Source organism: Grammomys surdaster, unplaced genomic scaffold (assembly GCF_004785775.1).
Source record: "Grammomys surdaster isolate TR1022 unplaced genomic scaffold, NIH_TR_1.0 126198, whole genome shotgun sequence".
Classification (NCBI taxonomy): domain Eukaryota; kingdom Metazoa; phylum Chordata; class Mammalia; order Rodentia; family Muridae; genus Grammomys; species Grammomys surdaster.
The window spans coordinates 5657543-5665046 of NW_021621003.1; the positions used below are offsets into that span (position 1 = coordinate 5657543).

Consider the following 7504-nt stretch of genomic DNA (forward strand, 5'->3'; position numbering starts at 1 on the left):
GCAGGTGTCAGAGACCCATGGTACCTGGGACAGCTGCTTTAGAACTGCCAGGAGCCCATCAGAATCACACATTTTCAAGCTGGGTGTGGTGTTATACCGCTGTAATCCCAGCACACAGGAGGCTGAGGCAGAAAGAGTGTGAGCTTAATGTTAGCTTAGGCAACAAAACCCTGTCTGAGAAAACCAAGTGAAGAAATACCCACTCCCCAGCCTCTGCCACACCCCAGACTTGCTGATTGAAACCCTGGCCACAGGCCTGAGAATAGCTACCACAAGCTGGGTGAGCTTCCCATTGAAATGACTAAGGTAACATTATCCTGTTCTGACTCTATTTTGTGTGTGCTTAGACAGTTCTCAGCCCTTTACACTTCTTCCCACAAAAGTCATATCTACCTTGACAACATGTTTGAGATCTCCATGGCCTTGAGTATGGACCAGATGTATTAACCAAAATAATTGACCAGTTATGTCCGAAATACCTGCTATGCTCTGCCAAGAATCAACGTTTCAAGGTTACTCTGACCCTCATCTAACTGGTGTATCTATGTAGTTTTACCTTTAAAAACTGTATCCCTGAACTTAGGCACCAAGAGACTTTTTGAAGGCTCAACCCCCTCTTTGGTTTGGGCATTAATAAAAGGGACTTAAAATTATTGTCTTAATAAGTATGGTTATCTATAAGTATCTCATGTGGATCATTTGGAGGTCACATGAGATTTCCCACCCTCTGCTCCATGAGACTCAGCCTTGCTCCTGGCCTTCCTGGTGCAGGAGAGGCTGCTGGGGAGGTTCCTCCTCGGGAGCGTTCCAGGGCTGCACGCCTCTCCTCTCTAGAGAGGTCCGGAGTGTTCCCAACACCAAAAGAGTCCTTCTGTTATTGGTGGGAGATGAGTCTGTATACTGAATTGTGGGTGAAGAGAATGAGACCCCACGGGAGCCTTCTGGATAAGAGAGATAGGCCCAGAAGAGGTGGGGGGGGGGTCTCTTCTGGATAAGAGGGATGGATATTTAAGGCCCTAGTCGTGGTTTAGGAAGACAGTTTTCGACAGGAAACTCTTTCCTAGTCCTCCTTCCATACTAAGTTGGAAGGTCAATGGCGGACTTTGAATCCTGGTTCTGCCTCTCATAAGAGGTCTGGTTTCGGTTTTGCTTGAATGAATGGCTGACCAACTGTGTGAATAACTGAGTGCATGAAAGAAAAGTTTGGCCCAGATTTTTGATTGAACGTGTGACAGGCAAGTTTGGGTTTGGGATTTGTTTAATTGATTTCTTGATTTTGCTGTTGGTATTTTTGTTTTGTCCCAAAAGGGATCTGACTGATTGACCAATTGGTTAAAATTCTGTGGCTTTTCCCGTATTCTGCCAGTAGATGGCACCCTCTGCCGATGTTAGCTGCTTGTCTTTTGATTTGCACCCTAGTGCTTCTCTCACCCGGGCCCTACAATTGGGGATCTGTCCCCAGCCCTGGCCTGATTCATGTGACAATGTGCAATTCCCTGGGACCTGGGCAGGCTGGATTCGCTGTGGGCTCCGGGGAGGGTGCAGGATGGAGCCCTCCGCTCCTCTTGGCTCTGCCCGGAGCCTGGGTCTGGGCCTGGGAGGGTAGCCTTGGTGCTCCCGCGCAGGGCGGCGGCTGCTCCCTTCGCCTACTGCCCTGTCACTTCGGAGGCACCTTTGGCTTCCCAGCTTGAGGGCCCTCTATGCCTTATACTGGACTTAGGTGTGGCCTCTCTTTGTCTGTCACATTAGATGCTGCTCCCTCAAGAGGCAGGGGGCAGTGGCTTAAAAGGACGTCACCCTTTCCTTTCTCTACTTCAGATCGGCATAACTGGAAGACTCAGAGCCCCTTTTTCTGATAATCCCAAGCCTCCAACTCTCTCCTGGAATCTGTCCCCTGCATGGTTCCCTACCTGGAATGTTAGTCAGTAATTCCTTCTGACCCGTTACTTCAAAGGAAAGAGTTTACATGGGCATAGATCTGAACTGAGATAAAGGGAGGCTTTTTTGGCCTTAGTTGCTGGTACGGATGCTTTTAAAAGCTACTCGATTTGAGGCAGTGTTTCCGTCCGAATGCCCCTATTGGGTCCCCAATACATATGCAGGTTCATCAGGCTGTGGACACTTGTCACCAGAATCTTCTGACTGGAATTCAGGATGCAGCTTGCAACCACTAATTTGTCTAAAACTAATGAGGTTTTTCCGGGCCCAGAAGAGTCTCCTGGGGCATTACTCAAGGAGTGGGAGAAGCCTTCGATCTTATGTCTCTTTTGAGTCATTAGCTCCGAAAAAAATGCTAGAGCATTAAATTTGGCTTTTGTCCCTCAATCAGCTCTGGACATCCATAAGAAAATCTCCAAAATCTAGAGGGCTTTTCAGGGATAACCTTTTAGTTATCCCTGAAAGGATAAACCTTTCAGTTTATCATGGTACCCCCAAAAAGTTAATAGCTGAGACTACAGGACAGGCAAGATGCCTTGGCTACTGCTGAGCTTACGAAGTCAAGCAAGATCTATGCTGACTGCGTTCCAGTCAGCTCATTCTGAGCCCCTACAGCTCATACTGTACTGTTTTGTATCCAAATGATCCTCAAACAAACAAACAAAAACCCAAATTTACCAACATAATGATGCCAATACAGGGAGTACAGACATTAAAGACAATCACCTTACAGCTAAACAGTTCTGGCCCAAAAACAGGTGACTCACTCCTTTGCAGTGGTCTCAGACTGTTCTTTCTCTCTTCTGGGCAGAGGTATGTCACAGTAAATCTCCAACCCGAATAAGCCTGTGCAAGGAAAACACAGCTCAAGTAATATGAATACAAGCTGCATGCCTAGATTGGGCCGACCCACCACTACACTACTCTATCCCCAGCTGTGAGATCCCTTATCACTTGCGGTTTCTCTAGGCCATGTGCTTCTGTTCCTTTTTCCTTCCACCCCCTCGTCTTCCTCTCCTTCTCTCCCCCATCCTTTCTCTCCTCCTCTCCCAAAACATTTTTGCTCACCCTCTCTTCCACTGTCCAATCACAGGCTCTAACCTTTATTTTACAAGTTAAAATAGGGAGAAGGTTCCTAAGAAGTCACCTGAGAATGTGATTAACTCCTCATCCCAGGCAGCCCCTCTTGGGGAAGCTGAATTATCATCAAAATACCAACAGCACCAAGGCAATCCATAACAGAGGTATTGTTTAAAAATTAGACACCACTGTGATACCTAAAGAAAATCCATGTTTGTGTTAGGCATCCATTTTGGTGTCTAATAGCAGTTTTTACCTGACTCAAGTTCCTAGAAGATAAAATTCCTAGGAACCTTGACTCCCTAACCCTCACCCAGAAATGTACAGCCATGACCATCTGCTTGTTATGATATGACTAATTGCTGATTTTGGTTTTTATAACCTGCTCATGCAGACATTCAAGGACTATTCTAAAGTCACCTTGACCATCTAATCTTGGCAGAGAAGAAAAGCTCTTGTGTGTTTCATCTTTAAAAGACCTCCCTTCACCTGCCTCTGGTTAGCATGTCTCTGATTTGGGCCAAAGACTACGAGTGATCCTGTAGTGGCTTTAATAAATTTGATTAATTAAAATGTGAATTGAGTCTAGGGATCTTTTCTGAGTGTTCTTGAACTCCATAACACCATCATCACCTTTACTCTTCAAGAAATATCCCTACCTACTACAAACTCAGCTGAACTGCTCTCTGTCTGAAGAATATCTTCTAGTTCTCCCAGATGCCACAACAGAAACAAATCTGGACCCAGGGATCTGCTTCAGGATTTGCAACAACAATTTCCTAGAATACAGGTTGAGAGAAGTCTTCCTGGCATGGCACCACACCACCCACCAGTTTTGGTAAGTCTCTTCACTACAGCCACATCAGTGAGGGTCTGGTGATACCTCTGGAACCAAAAAGCTAAACTGGAAACTGCTCCCTATATCAAGAGGCTGTTTGAATGTAATTACCTTACCCCATGACAGTTGGTTTGGAATCTGCCTTTCCTGCCTGTGCATAAACCAGGGATCTCAGGTTATCAGCCAGTTCAGGATCTCTAGGAAGCAAATAATGGACAGAAACCATTCCTCTTGCAGTTTCAATCTCACCAGAACACTAGGTTGATACAGCCCAAGGCCTTAAGAATGCTTACTTCTCTATTCCCCTTATGCCAGATAGCCAGCCCATGTTTGTCTGATTCAATGTGTAATGAGACTAGCCAGCTAACCTGGACATGACTACCTAAAGAGTTCAAAAATCCCCCTACGCTATATTGGGGAAGCATTACAAAAAGACTTAACAGGATTCCTCTGGGTTCCGCAACGCAGTTCAACTCTGCTCCAGTATGTAGATGATATTCTAACGGCAGCAGCCAACACTGCCATCTGTTTGAAAGTCATAAAGGACTTGCTCCAACTGCTCCAGACATTTCATCTCCAAGAAAAAGACTCATGCTGCCAAACAAAGTCTCCTATCTGGCATACAAGACCACTCAAGGTAGGAGAATGCTCAGCACCACCCAGAAGGAATCCATGACTCCTAAACCAAAAAGCAAATAAAAGAATTCCTGGGCACAGTAGATATTTCAGGCTCTGGATTCTTGGGTTAGATGAAATAGCCCAGACCCTGTATTTTGTCGTTGGAGAGATCAGCCTTTGAAGCAGACTAAAACAGAGGAACAAGCATTTTGGGAACTAACACAAACTCTAACCCAAACTACCAGAGATCACTAGACCATTCCACCATTTTATCCATGAGACTCAAAGGATTTTTTTACTCAGATCCTGGCACCCTGGCCCAGGCCTGTATATATCTGCCCAAGTGTCTGAATATGATGGCCTCTGGTTGGCCATTTTGATTGCATGGCATAGCCGAAACTGCTACACAAGTAAGAGAAACCGACAAGCTCACCTTGTCACCGAGCCAGAACCTGACTTTGACAGCTCCCCACACTGCCGAAGCCCTCTCAAAGGAACAAATGACTAGTGGGTGTCAAGTACCCTCATCAGTCAGTACCAGAGCCTATTGCTTGATCAGCTCTGTTTCACTTTTGCTGTGGTACAGCCTCAACCTTGTGACATAGATATCTGATAACAACCCTGAGATCCTCCTCCCTGACTGTGGGAACTTGCTGGACATATGTCAGGCTAGCCACCCAGACCCCTGAGACACTCCGCTACTTGAGGCAGAAGCCTACTGGCAGCTGAAGGAAAAGACTGTTTTAAACAAAGAGGAAACTGTTGCTTTCTTTAAAACAGTCTCACTCCCCAAGGAGGTGGCTGTTATCTATTGCAAGGTGTATCAAACAGACAACACACTTGAAGCCCAAAAAAATCAAAGGGAAGATGAGGCAGCCCAATTAGCAGCAGAGATTTCTGCAGAGCCCCCTTCTGTCTTGCCCATTGCTTTTCCTGATCCCCAGCTCTTTCCCCCATCCATCTACTCCCAGGAAGAAGGAAACAGGGATCATTCCTAGGAACACTAAACAGCTTACAACTGGATCATAGATCTTACCAGACTGAGTTACTATCTTCCAGGTACAAGATTCTGCATCTCTGAGAGACAGCTGCTCAGGGTGCCTCTAAATATCTTTCCTGCATACAGGTTAACCCAATGCAAAGGCCAAAGGATTGCCCATCATTCCTCTGAAGGGGCTAGCCCCTGATGAGGAATGGAAAGTTGATTTCACAGAGATGAAGGCTTCTTAAATCAGGTATAGCTACTTGTTAATGTTTGTGGACACCTTCTCATAATGAATAAAAGCTTACCTGGACAGAAGTAGCTCTGACAATGGTCAAGCCTCTTTTACATGTGGTTATTCCTACATTCGGGCTGCCTCTATCTGTTGGATCAGATAATGGATCTGTTTTCACTTTGCCCATAGCTCAATAAGTCAGTAAGTCCTTAAACATAATCTGGGAGTTTCACTGCTCCTACCAATCTCAGACAGGTTAAACGGAGGAACTGCACTAGTAAGTCCATTTCTCTAATTAATTTTGGAAACCAATGAAAATTGTTCCAACCTACTACCTCTGGCTCTTTTTAGGACAAAGATAGATCCCCTACAAAGCAGAATTCACCCACAGTGAGATTATGTTTGGAAGGCCATTCATTCCCTTGTTGCCCTGTTTAAGAGTTCCTATCATTGAGGAGATCAGTCTCTTTTTGAGTCTCTCCAACAGGTCCAAATTTTGGTCCATTCTAGGGTTGAAGACATCTTTCCAGATCCTTCTGCAGTGCCTCATCATTCATTCTGACCCAGGGACATTAAGAGGTTTCAGAAAAATGGACTGACACCTGCCTGGAGAGGACTTCACGCTGTCATCCTGACAACATCAGCTACAATCATGGTAGATGGATATCTGCTTGGATTCACCACTCCCTTGCCAAGCTTGTTCCAGACCAGGACCAGAAACAGACTGTCTCACTTGGACCAGATCCATTCAGGCTAAGACTCTCTCACAATAGAACACATGGTTGGTTATATATAGCTCCCCGCCTTCTGCCTCTTGTAATATTAGTCTCACAGTTACTCTTAACTCAGAAACTTATTTCACTCCCACAGGAACTTGGTTGCCTGTTTCATGGGTCTCACATGCTGTATGGCCACAGAACATCTGTATAATAATCCAGTGTTAAGTATTGTTGTATGTGAATTTTTATTCATGACCAGAGGGGGCCCACCTTTTATTCCCTATTGGACAGGAGAGCTTTTCCTCTCCTTGTTCCAATGATGGTAGAAATTATTCCATTTATATCTGCTGCCTTGAGTTCTACAGCCCTAACTGGGGGAAATGGGCCTGTAACAGAGAAGTTATCAGATAGAAGCAGACCTCAGGCACCTTCAGTTCTCCCTCTGTATGGTCCATGTCCATCTAGAGTCTCTGGCAGAAGTATCTCCCCATATCAGTTAGGCTTAGACTCGGTTTTCATGTCCCAAAGAGGACTTTACATGACAGTGGGAGAGGCTTGTTGTTTCTATGTTAACAAATCATGAGTTCTCAAAGAGATTTTACAAAAAGTTAATGATTTAGATAAAAGACAATAGAAGCATAGATTAGTTTCTGGTACCATAAAATGTTGAATTAAAATCATGGTTCACAAACTTCCTCACTGTCCTGGCTGGTCCTTTATGCCTCATTTTTATAAGACCTACTGTGTGTGTATAATTTAAATTACCTTCATTAAGTTAATGATCCTCAAGACTCAGTATTTACCCCTTAGCCAAGATCAAAGATTTGAAAATAACTTTTTAAAAAATGGGGGAGTGAAATGACCAAGGTAGCACCATTCTGTCCTGATTCCATGTTGTGTCTGCTTAGACAGTTCTCCACTCTCTACAGTCCTTCCCACAACAGTCATGCCTGCCTGGACAATATGTTTGAGATTTCTATGGCATTGACTACAGTAAAGATACATTAACCAGAATAATTGGCAAGTTGTGTCTAAAATACTCACTATGTTCTGCCAGGAATGAACATTTCAAGGTTACCCTGAACCTTCTCTAA

The 7504-nt window shown here is 44.7% G+C and overlaps 1 long non-coding RNA gene across 1 annotated transcript; it reads left to right on the forward strand.

The window, feature by feature from the left end:
- The first annotated feature begins 246 nt into the window (after positions 1–246).
- LOC114613246 lies at positions 247–6546 on the forward strand. Its single transcript, XR_003710156.1, has 3 exons — positions 247–306; positions 3727–3856; positions 6179–6546. It is a non-coding gene; the product is annotated as an uncharacterized LOC114613246 (long non-coding RNA).
- The last annotated feature ends 958 nt before the right edge of the window (positions 6547–7504 follow it).